Below are 14,245 nucleotides of genomic sequence, written 5' to 3'. Positions count from 1 at the left end.
CTAGTTTTAAAAAATGCACAGGTTTGCTAGGTTTCCCCTGGTGCCGGCTGAGCTAGAGGCCAAAATCCACAGCTAGGCACTTTGTAAAAAACACCTCTGTTTCTTTGTGAAAATGTGATGTGTCCACGTTGTGTTCTGGGGTATTTCCTTTAGCGGCCGCTAGACCTACCCACACAAGTGAGGTACCATTTCTATCGGGAGACTTGGGGGAACGTTGGGTGGAAGGAAAATTGTGGCTCCTCTCAGATTCCAGAACTTTCTGTCACCCAATGAGAGGAAAATGAGTTTTTTTGGCCAAATTTTGAGGTTTGCAAAGGATTCCGGGTAACAGAACCTGGTCAGAGCCCCAGAAGTCATCCCATCTTGGATTCCCCTGGTGTCTACTTTTCAAAAATGTGTCGGTTTGCTAGGTTTCCCCAGGTGCCGGCTAGGCTAGAGGCCAAAATCCACAGCTAGGCACTTTGTAAAAAAACTGCTCTGTTTTCTTTGTGAAAATGTGATGTGTCCACGTTGTGTTTTGGGGCAATTCCTTTCGCGGGCACTAGGCCTACCCACACAAGTGAGGTACCATTTTTATCAGGAGACTTGAGGGAACGGTGGTTGGAAGGACATTTGTGGCTCATCTCGGTTTCCAAAACTTTCTGTCACCAAAATGGGAGGGAAAAAGTTTTTGGGCCAATTTATGAGGTTTGCCAAGGATTCTGGGTAACAGAACCTGGTCAGAGCCCCACAAGTCAACCCATCCCGGATTCCCCCAGAAGTCTAGTTTAAAAAAATGCAACGGTTTGCTAGTTTTCCCCAGGTGACGGCTGAGAAAGAGGCCAAAATCCACAGCTAGGCCGTTTGAAAAAAGAGCTCTGTTTTCTTTGTACAAATGTGCTGTGTCTTCGTTGTGTTTTGGGGCATTTCCTTTCACGGGCGCTAGGCCTACCCTCACAAGTGAGGTACCATTTTTATCAGGAGACTTGGGGGAACGCTGTGTGGAAGGAAATTTGTGGCACCTCTCAGATTGCAGAACTTTCTGTCACCGAAATGAGAGGAAAAAGTGTTTTTTGGCCAGATTTTGAGGTTTGCAAAGGATTCTGGGTAACAGAACCTGCTCAGAGCCCCACAAATCACACCACCTTGGACTCCCCTAGGTGTCTAGTTTTAAAAAATGCACAGGTTTGCTAGGTTTCCCCAGATATCGGCTGAGCTAGAGACCAAAATCCACAGCTAGACACTTTGTAAAAAACAGCCCTGTTTCTTTGTGAAAATGTGATGTGTCCACATTGTGTTTTGGGGCATTTCCTCAGCGGCCGCTAGACCTACCCACACAAGTGAGGTACCATTTCTATTGGGAGACTTGGGGGAACGCTGGGTAGAAGGAAATTGTGGCTCCTCTCAGATTCCTGAACTTTCTGTCACCGAAATGAGAGAAAAATGTTTTTTTTGGCCAAATTTTGAGGTTTGTAAAGTATTCTGGGTAACAGAACTCGGTCATAGCCCTACAAGTCACCGCATCCTGGATTCAGCTAGGTGTCTAGTTTTCACAAATGCGCTGGTTTGCTAGGTTTCACCAGTTGCCGGCTGAGCTCGTGGCCAAAATCTACAGCTAGGCATTTTGTAAAAAAACAGCTCTGTTTTCTTTGTGAAAATGTGATGTGTCCACGTTGTGTTTTGGGGCATTTCCTTTCGTGGGTGCTAGGCCTACCCGCAGAAGTGAGGTACGATTTTTAGCAGGAGACTTGGGCCAACACTGGGTGGAAGGAAATTTGTGTCTCCTCTCAGATTCCAGAACTTTCTGTCACGGAAATGAGAGGAAAAAGTTTTTTCTTTGGCCAAATTTTGAGGTTTGCAAAGGATTGTGTGTAACAGAATCTGGTCAGAGCCCCACAGGTCACCCTATCCTGGATTCCACTAGGTGTCTAGTTTTAAAAAATGCACTGGTTTGCTAGTTTTCCCCAGGTGCCGGCTGAGCTAGAGGGCAAAATCCACAGCTAGGCCCTTTGTAAAAAGAGCTCTGTTTTCTTTGTGAAAATGTGATGTGTCCACGTTGAGTTTTGGGGCATTTCCTTTCATGGGCGCTAGGCCTACACACAGAAGTGAGGTACATTTTTTATTTGGAGACTTCGGGGAACGCTGTGTGGAAGTCAATTTGTGGCTAATCTCAGATTGCAGAACTTTCTGTCACGGAAATACGAGGAAAAAAAGTTTTTGGTCCAGATTTTGAGGTTTGCAAAGGATTCTGGGTAACAGAACCTGGTCAGAGCCCCAAAATTCACACCACCTTGGATTCCCCCAGAAGTCTAATTTTAAAAAATGCAATGGTTTGCTAGTTTTCCCCAGGTGCCGGCTGAGAAAGAGGCCAAATTCCACAGCTAGGCCCTTCCTAAAAAGAGCTCTGTTTTCTCTCTGAAAATCTCATGTGTCCACGTTGTGTTTTGTAGCATTTACTTTCACGGGCGCTAGGCCTACCCACACAAGTGAGGTACCATTTTTATCGGGAGACTTGGGGGAATGCTGTGTGGAAGGGAATTTGTGCATTCACTCAGATTGCAGAACTTTCTGTCATGGAAATGAGAGGAAAAGTGTTTTTTTGGGCAGATTTTGAGGTTTGCAAAGGATTCTGGGTAACAAAACGTGGTCAGAGCCCCACAATTCACACCACCTTGGATTCCCCTAGGTGTCTAGTTTTAAAAAATGCACAGGTTTGCTAGGTTTCACCGTGTGCCGGCTGAACTAGAGGCCAAAATCCACAGCTAGGCCTTTTGTAAAAAGAGCTCTGTTTTCTTTGTGAAAATGTGATGTGTCCATGTTGTGTTTTTGGGGGCATTTCCTTTCACGGACGCTAGGCCTACCCACACAAGTGAGGTACCATTTTTATTGGGAGACTTGGGGGAACGCTGTGTGGAAGGAAATTTGTGGCTCTTCTCAGATTGCAGAACTTTCTGTCACGGAAATGAGAGGAAAAAGTGTTTTTTAGCCAGATTTTGAGGTTTGCAAAATATTCTGGGTAACAGAAGCTGGTCAGAGCCCCAAAATTCACACCATCTTGGATTCCCCTAGGTGTCTAATTTTAAAAAATGCACAGGTTTGCTAGGTTTCCTAAGGTGCCGGATGAGCTAGAGGCCAAAATCCACAGCTAGGCACTTTGTAAAGAAAAAAAGCTTTGTTTTCTTTGTGAAAATGTGATGTGTCCACGTCGAGTTTTGGGGAACTCCTTTCCCGGCCTCTGGGCCTACCCACACAAGTGAGGTACCATTTCTATTGGGAGACTTGGGGGAATGCTGTGTGGAAGGAAATTTGTGTCTCCTCTCAGATTCCAGAACTTTCTGTCACATAAATGAGAGGAAGAAGTGTTTTTTTGGCCAATGTTTGAGGTTTGCTAAGGATTCTGGGTAACAGAACCTGGTCAGAGCTCCACAGATCACCCCATCCTGGATTCCCCTAGGTGTCTAGTTTTAAAAAATGCACAGGTTTGCTCGGTTTCCCCAGGTGCCGGCTGAGCTAGAGGCCAAAATCCACAGCTAGGCCCTTTGCAAAAAACAGCCCTGTTTCTTTGTGAAAATGTGATGTGTCCACATTGTGTTTTGGGGCATTTCCTCAGCGCCCGCTAGACCTACCCACACAAGTGAGGTACCATTTCTTTTGGGAGACTTGGGGGAACGCTGGGTAGAAGGAAAATTGTGGCTCCTCTCAGATTCCAGAACTTTCTGTCACCGAAATGAGAGGAAAACTTTTTGGGGGGCAAATTTTGAGGTTTGCAAAGTATTCTGGGTAACAGAACTCGGTCAGAGCCCTACAAGTCACCGCATCCTGGATTCCGCTAGGTGTCTAGTTTTCACAAATGCGCTGGTTTGCTAGATTTCACCAGTTGCCGGCTGAGCTCGTGGACAAAATCTACAGCTAGGCATTTTGTAAAAAAACAGCTCTGTTTTCTTTGTGAAAATGTGATGTGTCCACGTTGTGTTTTGGGGCATTTCCTTTCGTGGGTGCTAGGCCTACCCGCACAAGTGAGGTACGATTTTTAGCAGGACACTTGGGGCAACACTGGGTGGAAGGAAATTTGTGTCTCCTCTCAGATTCCAGAACTTTCTGTCACGGAAATGAGAGAAAAAAGTTTTTGGTCCAGATTTTGAGGTTTGCAAAGGATTCTGGGTAACAGAACCTGGTCAGAGCCCCAAAATTCACACCAACTTGGATTCCCCCAGAAGTCTAATTTTAAAAAATGCAATGGTTTGCTAGTTTTCCCCAGGTGCCGGCTGGATAAGAGGCCAAATTCCACAGCTAGGCCCTTTCTAAAAAGAGCTGTTTTCTCTCTGAAAATCTCATGTGTCCACGTTGTGTTTTGGAGCATTTACTTTCACGGGCGCTAGGCCTACCCACACAAGTGAGGTACCATTTTTATCGGGAGACTTGGGGGAATGCTGTGTGGAAGGGAATTTGTGGATCCACTCAGATTGCAGAACTTTCTGTCATGGAAATGAGAGGAAAAGTGTTTTTTTGGCCAGATTTTGAGGTTTGCAAAGAATTCTGGGTAACAAAACGTGGTCAGAGCCCCACAATTCACAACACCTTGGATTCCCCTAGGTATCTAGTTTTAAAAAATGCACAGGTTTGCTAGGTTTCACCGTGTGCCGGCTGAGCTAGAGGCCAAAATCCACAGCTAGGCCTTTTGTAAAAAGAGCTCTGTTTTCTTTGTGAAAATGTGATGTGTCCATGTTGTGTTTTTGGGGGCATTTCCTTTCACGGACGCTAGGCCTACCCACACAAGTGAGGTACCATTTTTATTGGGAGACTTGGGGGAACGCTGTGTGGAAGGAAATTTGTGGCTCTTCTCAGATTGCAGAACTTTCTGTCACGGAAATGAGAGGAAAAAGTGTTTTTTAGCCAGATTTTGAGGTTTGCAAAATATTCTGGGTAACAGAAGCTGGTCAGAGCCCCAAAATTCACACCATCTTGGATTCCCCTAGGTGTCTAATTTTAAAAAATGCACAGGTTTGCTAGGTTTCCTAAGGTGCCGGATGAGCTAGAGGCCAAAATCCACAGCTAGGCACTTTGTAAAGAAAAAAAGCTTTGTTTTCTTTGTGAAAATGTGATGTGTCCACGTCGAGTTTTGGGGAACTCCTTTCCCGGCCTCTGGGCCTACCCACACAAGTGAGGTACCATTTCTATTGGGAGACTTGGGGGAATGCTGTGTGGAAGGAAATTTGTGTCTCCTCTCAGATTCCAGAACTTTCTGTCACATAAATGAGAGGAAGAAGTGTTTTTTTGGCCAATGTTTGAGGTTTGCTAAGGATTCTGGGTAACAGAACCTGGTCAGAGCTCCACAGATCACCCCATCCTGGATTCCCCTAGGTGTCTAGTTTTAAAAAATGCACAGGTTTGCTCGGTTTCCCCAGGTGCCGGCTGAGCTAGAGGCCAAAATCCACAGCTAGGCCCTTTGCAAAAAACAGCCCTGTTTCTTTGTGAAAATGTGATGTGTCCACATTGTGTTTTGGGGCATTTCCTCAGCACCCGCTAGACCTACCCACACAAGTGAGGTACCATTTCTTTTGGGAGACTTGGGGGAACGCTGGGTAGAAGGAAAATTGTGGCTCCTCTCAGATTCCAGAACTTTCTGTCACCGAAATGAGAGGAAAACTTTTTGGGGGGCAAATTTTGAGGTTTGCAAAGTATTCTGGGTAACAGAACTCGGTCAGAGCCCTACAAGTCACCGCATCCTGGATTCCGCTAGGTGTCTAGTTTTCACAAATGCGCTGGTTTGCTAGATTTCACCAGTTGCCGGCTGAGCTCGTGGACAAAATCTACAGCTAGGCATTTTGTAAAAAAACAGCTCTGTTTTCTTTGTGAAAATGTGATGTGTCCACGTTGTGTTTTGGGGCATTTCCTTTCGTGGGTGCTAGGCCTACCCGCACAAGTGAGGTACGATTTTTAGCAGGAGACTTGGGGCAACACTGGGTGGAAGGAAATTTGTGTCTCCTCTCAGATTCCAGAACTTTCTGTCACGGAAATGAGAGAAAAAAGTTTTTGGTCCAGATTTTGAGGTTTGCAAAGGATTCTGGGTAACAGAACCTGGTCAGAGCCCCAAAATTCACACCAACTTGGATTCCCCCAGAAGTCTAATTTTAAAAAATGCAATGGTTTGCTAGTTTTCCCCAGGTGCCGGCTGGATAAGAGGCCAAATTCCACAGCTAGGCCCTTTCTAAAAAGAGCTGTTTTCTCTCTGAAAATCTCATGTGTCCACGTTGTGTTTTGGAGCATTTACTTTCACGGGCGCTAGGCCTACCCACACAAGTGAGGTACCATTTTTATCGGGAGATTTGGGGGAATGCTGTGTGGAAGGGAATTTGTGGATCCACTCAGATTGCAGAACTTTCTGTCATGGAAATGAGAGGAAAAGTGTTTTTTTGGCCAGATTTTGAGGTTTGCAAAGAATTCTGGGTAACAAAACGTGGTCAGAGCCCCACAATTCACAACACCTTGGATTCCCCTAGGTATCTAGTTTTAAAAAATGCACAGGTTTGCTAGGTTTCACCGTGTGCCGGCTGAGCTAGAGGCCAAAATCCACAGCTAGGCCTTTTGTAAAAAGAGCTCTGTTTTCTTTGTGAAAATGTGATGTGTCCATGTTGTGTTTTGGGGGCATTTCCTTTCACGGACGCTAGGCCTAACCACACAAGTGAGGTACCATTTTTATTGGGAGACTTGGGGGAACGCTGTGTGGAAGGAAATTTGTGGCTCTTCTCAGATTGCAGAACTTTCTGTCACGGAAATGAGAGGAAAAAGTGTTTTTTAGCCAGATTTTGAGGTTTTCAAAATATTCTGGGTAACAGAAGCTGGTCAGAGCCCCAAAATTCACACCATCTTGGATTCCCCTAGGTGTCTAATTTTCAAAAATGCATAGGTTTGCTAGGTTTCCTAAGGTGCCGGATGAGCTAGAGGCCAAAATCCACAGCTAGGCACTTTGTAAAAAAAAAAAAGCTTTGTTTTCATTTTGAAAATGTGATGTGTCCACGTCGAGTTTTGGGGAACTCCTTTCCCGGCCTCTGGGCCTACCCACACAAGTGAGGTACCATTTGTGTTGGGAGACTTGGGGGATCGCTGTGTGGAAGGAAATTTGTGTCTCCTCTCAGATTCCAGAACTTTCTGTCACATAAATGAGAGGAAAAAGTGTTTTTCTGGATAATGTTTGACGTTTGCAAAGGATTCTGGGTAACAGAACCTGGTCAGAGCTCCACAGATCACCCCATCCTGGATTCCCCTAGGTGTCTAGTTTTAAAAAATGCACCGGTTTGCTCGGATTCCCCAGGTGCCGGCTGATCTAGAGGCCAAAATCCACAGCTAGGCCCTTTGTAAAAAGAGCTCTGTTTTCTTGGTGAAAATGTGATGTGTCCCTGTTGTGTTTTGGGGCATTTCCTTTTACGGGTGCTAGGCCTACCCACACAAGTGAGGTACCATTTTTATTGGGAGACTTGGGGGATCGCTGTGTGGAAGGAAATTTGTGGCTCCTCTCAGATTCCAGAACTTTCTGTCACCAAAATGAGAGGAAAAAATGTTTTTGGGCCAGATTTTGAGGTTTGCAAAGGATTCTGGGTAACATAGCCAGGTCAGAGCCCCACAATTCACACCAGATTGGATTCCCCTAGGTGTCTAGTTTTTAAAACTGCACAGGTTTGCTAGGTTTCCCCTGGTGCTGGCTGAGCTAGAGGCCAAAATCCACAGCTAGGCACTTTGAAAAAAACAGCTTTGTTTTCTTTGTGAAAATGTGATGTGTCCACGTTGTGTTTTGGGGTATTTCCTTTCGCGGCCACTAGGCATACCCACACAAGTGAGGTAACATTTCTATTGGGAGACTTCAGGGAACGCTGTGTGGAAGGAAATTTGTGTCTCCTCTCAGATTCTGGAACTTTCTGTCACGGAAATGAGAGGAAAACGTTTTTTTGGGCCAATTTTTGAGGTTTCCAAAGGATTCTGGGTAACAGAACCTGGTCAGAGCCCCACAGGTCACCCTATTCTGGATTCCCCTAGGTGACTAGTTTTAAAAAATGCACAGGTTTGCTAGGTTTCCCCAGGTGCTGACTGAGCTAGAGGCCAATATCCACAGCTAGGCACTTTGTAAAAAACATCTCTCTTTTCTTTGTTAAAATGTGATGTCTCCACGTTGTGTTTTGTGGCATTTCGTTTCGCGGGCGCTAGGCCTACCCACACAAGTGAGGTACCATTTTTATCAGGAGACTTGGGGTAACACTGGGTGGAAGGAAATTTGTGGCTGCTTTCAGATTCCAGATCTTTCTGTCACCTAAATGAGAGGAAAAGTGTTTTTTTGGCCAAAGTTTGAGGTTTGCAAAGGATTCTGGGTAACAGAACATGGTCAGAGCCCCACAAGTCACCCCCTCCTGGATTCTCCTAGATGTCTAGTTTTTTAAAATGCGCAGGTTTGCTAGGATTCCCCTGTTGCCGGCTGAGCGAGACGCTAAAATCCACAGCTAGGCACTTTGTAAAAAACAGCTCTGTTTTCTTTGTGAAAATGTGATGTGTCCACGTTGTGTTTTGGGGCATTTCCTTTTGCAGGTGATAACGCGTCCCACCTTTAATAATTTAAATTACAGGGGACTCGTTTTAGGCCAATGAACTTTTTGACCCTGATTGGGAACTCCTCAACACGAGATAGCTATTTTGCATTTCATTCAACAGATCAATCACTTCATCAATATTTACAATAGCTAATCAATTTGACTTATCAATACTTTTAAATAAGAATGAAACACCATGACCTTTCAACCGCTAAGTGACCACACAAATCTAGTAAGGGTTAAGATATTTATTACCTATTAGTTACAATTCTAAGGTCATGTTTATTAGTCTCAATATCAATAAACACATTAAAGGCATTATAATATGGCAAATCGAATAAGACTTTATCAAAGCAAAAATCAAGAACATTAGAACAAAGCACAACAACAACATGAATCAACTTTAGCAGAGTATCAGTAACACATTATAAAACAAAGCAAAGATTCAGTCATTTGTCTATTTGCACCCAGTATTTAGTGAGTTCTTCCACTAACCTCTAATTAGCATCAGCATGTTGGGCTTCATGCAAAACAATTTAGCAACATGAATTCAGAAAACATCTAACTATGGCCTCTATCAAAATAGCAGTTGGTACCTAGAAAGAAAAGGCACACACAGACTATTACAATTCATCATCATATAGTTACCCTCCGTAATGGGTCGGCATACAGAGTCAGTCTTCGTCCTCAGGACATCAGTCGATTCGCCATCAGCCAGGATAGAACAGCAAAGTCTCAGCAAGGTAGGGCAAAAGGAATCCTTCCCTCATAAGGATGAGCAGTAAGTACCGGGCTAGGTAAGAAAAGTAAGGATGGTTTAAAGTATCAGAACAGCAGAGTCTTGAGGCAGAATATCAGAATAACAGCATGAATGGCTCAGTAGAAGGCCCGTAATGGCTGATTTCTCCTTGTGTCCTGTTGTTATATCGAATCTGGCTAACAAGTCTCTAATTTCCAATTGGGCAATATTTGGTGCATCGTTATCTCGGTCCAATGATCCATCACACACCTTACTCAAATTTTCACCTAAGACAGTTCTCACGTAGTTTATTGGTTCCTATGATTGACGTCTTCAACGGGTAGAATGTCAGGTACACTTGTTACACTTGTCGCTCCAGTCAGTAGCTCCATTGTCTTGTCCTAGTACAGGCGACCTTGTACCTGTTGCGAATTACACTGTTGCATTCAGCAAGAATGTCTCCTTGAGCAAGTCGGTTCCCATGAGAAAGAATTTACTATGGTTACACACACATCTCTAGCTTCTGAAAAAGTACAGTTACATGTCCTTCAGGAAACAGCACATTGCACATTAGAAAACCACATTTAATATGAGACCAGGCAGCTAGGCCCAGACCCTTGCTAACTAAGACCTAGTAATTAATTTAGCAAAACCTTAACATATAACTCTTAATGGTAATACAAAATCATACATTAGTACATTATTAATTCATCATTAGTCAGTTTCATTAATCATCGTATACATTGTTGGCCATTCCCCGTGGGCACATTTCAAACGTGTGCACTACATTAACACATTTTCTATGCAGTTTTATTAGACATCATTATGCAAGCCTCTTGCGTTAATAATAATTAAAAGTTACACTCCAACAATCCCTCCTCTGATGACTCTTGTCATCACGAAAATCTTTCCCCTTTTCACAATTTCTTCATCTTCTCAGTTCCCTCATCTCAATCTCTTCCCCCGCTTTTGCCCTTTCGTATTTTGCTCTGAACATTTTCTCCTTTTTCTTCTCTTCCCTCCTCGCATTGTGTTTTGCCAATTTTGCTCTAATTCTTTTACTAATTTTGCATGGCAACCACAGACCAAATAAACAAGCCAAAACAATCAGTATTCCCTGTATTATTTTTCCCAATATCCCATGCCAAATATGACTAAACCAGCTTCCCACTTTAGCAAGTCCCTTTCCAACTTTTTCCCAAACACCTGGTTCTTTCAGTTCCTTCAATTCTGCACTATCTCTTGTTAGGTTAGTAAGCATACTTCAAATCTCATAACTATTGGCAGGTATGTAGGCACAGCAGTGACGCTCATTAAGCATCTTATAGACGCCACAATTTTTCGCTAAAAGAATGTCTAAAGCAAGCCTGTTTTGAAGAGTCATAGCCCTCTCCGCAGCAAGTTCAGTATCCATCAGGAGTATAGCGCCTGTGAAATTTGTCAGCATGTTATCTACAATAGTAGACAACTTTCGAATCTTTATGGAGTTCAAGATAACTCCCACTGAAGGAATTATTGCTCCAAATATGTCTTCTACTACACCAGCAGCACTCTCTCTCTTTTGTCTAGCACGATGTAATTCAGACACCTTCAGAAAATTCTTTAAGTCCTCTAGCTGATATATCTTTGGGAAAACTATCCCTAAATAACATGTCCCATACCATTCCTTTGGAAGTCTGTAATAAGCATTAAGTCCACATATATAATAGACCCCAGGAATCGCTGGATCCTGTCCATTTAACCTAAAAGTCTAGTCACTCTGAAACAAAAACACATGCTTACATTCACTTGTTCCCACAAACACAGGGGCATATTTATACTCCGTTTGCGCCAAATTAGCGTCGTTTTTTCGACGCAAACTCGGCGCAAAACTAACGCCATATTTATACTTTGGCGTTAGACGCGTCTAGCGCCAAAGTATGGGCAAATAGCGTCATTTTTTTGCGTGAACGCCTTCCTTGCGTTAATGAGATGCAAGGAAGGCGTTCCCGTCTAAAAAAATGACGGCAACGCAAATGCGTCGTATTTATACTCCCGGGCAAAAATCACGCCCGGGAGTGGTCGGGTCAAAAAACCCCGCATTTGCGCCACTTTTTAACGCCTGGGTCAGGGCAGGGGTTAAGGGACCTGTGGGCTCAAAATGAGCCCACAGCTGCCCTCCCATGCCCCCAGGGACCCCCCCTGCCACCCTTGCCCACCCCAGGAGGACACCCAAGGATGGAGGGACCCACCCCAGGGACATTCAGGTAAGTTCAGGTAAGTATAATTATTTTTTTTTTTATATTTTTTTTTTGGCATAGGGGGGCCTGATTTGTGCCCCCCTACATGCCACAGTGCCCAATGACCATGCCCAGGGGACAGAAGTCCCCTGGGCATGGCCATTGGGCAAGGGGCCATGGCTCCTGTCTTTACTAAGACAGGAGTCATGTAAATGGCGTCTGGGCGTCGTTTAAAATGGCGCAAATCGGGTTAAGATGATTTTTTAGCGTCAACCTGACTTGCGCCATTTTTAAGACGCCCTAACGCTATTTTTCCCTACGCCGGCGTTGCCTGGTGTACGTGGTTTTTTTCCACGCACACCAGGCAGCGCCGGTCTGCTTGCGCCGGCTAACGCCATTCAATAAATACGGCGCCCGCATGGCGCTTCAGAATGGCGTTAGCCGGCGCAAACTTTTTTGACGCTAAACTGCGTTAGTGCAGTTTAGCGTCAAAAAGTATAAATACGGGCCACAGTGTCATAATATGATTTAGGCCGTGTTATGCAAAGCTTACCTACATGTAGTGCATCTAAAGCTAATTTCCCGTGTTCCCTAACTCCACTGTAACTCCCACTATTAATAAAGGATCGTTGCTGCAAGCCTTTTTCTAGTTTCCCCTTCAAAATCCTCCTTCTATCTTTAGTGTGATCTAGAAAGTTTTTCTCTACAGATGTAAGCAAGCAAGTCAAATTATTGCGGTGTGCAAATGATGTACTAATTGTTACTTTCGCTTCAAAGAACCCCTTGATCAACTTTATTGCATAATATTTAGCTACGCTATTCAAATCTTCTATGATAGACACATAAGACAATACAAGGACATGGTTAGAATAGAAATATTGCACCTCTTCTTGGTTATAGAACCGTGTTAGTAACAAACTACAGATTATCCCATAGGTTAGAGGCAAGCTATGATAGGTAACTCCCTCTTGCACTGAAACAGGAATTTGGGTACACACATAACAAGCTTTCGCATCCATAGTATTAACATACTCACTCAGCAAGCGATAGAAAACATTAGTAGACAGTTCCCCTTTTGTGTTAGTGCCTTCATGCAAATACTTTGTATCTTGCTCAAACCTCTCCCAAGGTGTTAGTGTAGCAGTCTCAGGAATTGTAGCATTGTTAGTTTCATTCTCATCCACCAATCGCATTTCCACAAGCAAAGCTATAATGAATATCACACATACAACACCCAAAGCAACACCCAAATATTTACAAAGCCTACTTCCCTTATTATCATCCCCTGTGCTAGGCATGATCTGTAAATAATCTAAAAGTGAAGTAATATTAGTTCGAACAACAACTAACAGAGGATGGTTGTAACTTGTTAATATATTTTTTCTTTAGCAAGCAAGGCAAAGTCTTCTCTTCTGCAGTTATTTACAGCTTTCAAATTCACTCTCAGGATCCTTGTCAATTTGGTTAGCAGCTTGTCACAATCAGCTTTCAAAAGTCAATTCAGGTTAACAGTGTCACTTCCGGTAACTTATCAGTCTCTTTTCTCAGCTTCCTTTAGCTCAATTTCAACTTAACACAATCTCTTTTTTTTGTGGCCAAACTCAGGTACCATAGTATTGACCTGGGACTTCTCGATCAAAACAGAATGCCAAGAACTCTTGTTGAAACTCAGCTGACATTGCATATGCCCATTCAGGACCTGCATATCTTCTTTTTGCTATTCTCTTTCTCTTCAACTTGCGGTCACCTTGCAACTCTCCTTCTCTCATGTCTTCTTTCCTTGTTGTATCGACCTCTTCCTCAATTGTCTCATCCACAGCCACCTTTTCTTACGGGTTGCAGCTCAATGCCCTCCTCTTGTTCTGTGGTGTTTTCTCTTGCTGGACCTGCAATTGCCTCAGGAGGAGTCCAGGCAATCTGACTCTCTTCCACCTCAACTCCTTCGCCTTCTGGGTCTGTCAGGGGCTCAACTTCAATACCGTATCCATCTGCTTCTGGGGTGACCTCTCTTTGGGTCAGTCCTCCTGGCGCCTCAGTTGAGATAGGCTCACTGTCACCCCTCTGGGTCTCGGTTGTGGTTTGAGTGACCAAGCCTTCCTCAATGGGCTCTCCCTCTGTCTCAGTTCCTCTTTTATTACTCTCCGGCCCTGAGACTTCCTTTTCTGTAGCTGTTATTTTCAACAACTCAATTTCCTCATCAGTGGACACATCACCTTCTTTGTGTGACTGGCATGGATCCAGTTTGGAATTCCCTCACACTTCACAGTGGTAGTATTCATCAGTATTACTTGATATGGCCCCTTCCAACGTGGCTCCAAACACGACTTCCTCACATGCTTCTTGACAACAACCCAGTCTTTCAGATTGTGACCTGGATCATTTATCGGTGGCAGTGTGGTTGCTTACACCTGGTGAGAGAAAGAGCGGACCACGTCACCCAGACCCTTGCAATAGTCCAACACCATATCATCCGTGATATTCACAAGAGCATTTGCAGGTACAGCGGGCAATCTCATAGCTCGGCCCATGAGAATTTCATGAGGAGACAGTCCTGTTTTCTTGCTGGGTGTATTTCTCATTGACATTAGCACTAAGGGCAATGCATCAGGCCATTTCAAATTTGTAGCTGCACACATTTTTGCCATTCTCGACTTCAGGGTACCATTCATCTGCTCCACTAGTCCTAATGCTTCAGGGCGGTAGCTACAATGCAACTTTTGTTCAATGTTCAA

This window comes from Pleurodeles waltl, chromosome 9 (assembly GCF_031143425.1).
Source record: "Pleurodeles waltl isolate 20211129_DDA chromosome 9, aPleWal1.hap1.20221129, whole genome shotgun sequence".
Taxonomy (NCBI): Eukaryota; Metazoa; Chordata; class Amphibia; order Caudata; family Salamandridae; genus Pleurodeles; species Pleurodeles waltl.
This window is presented reverse-complemented; position numbering follows the sequence as displayed.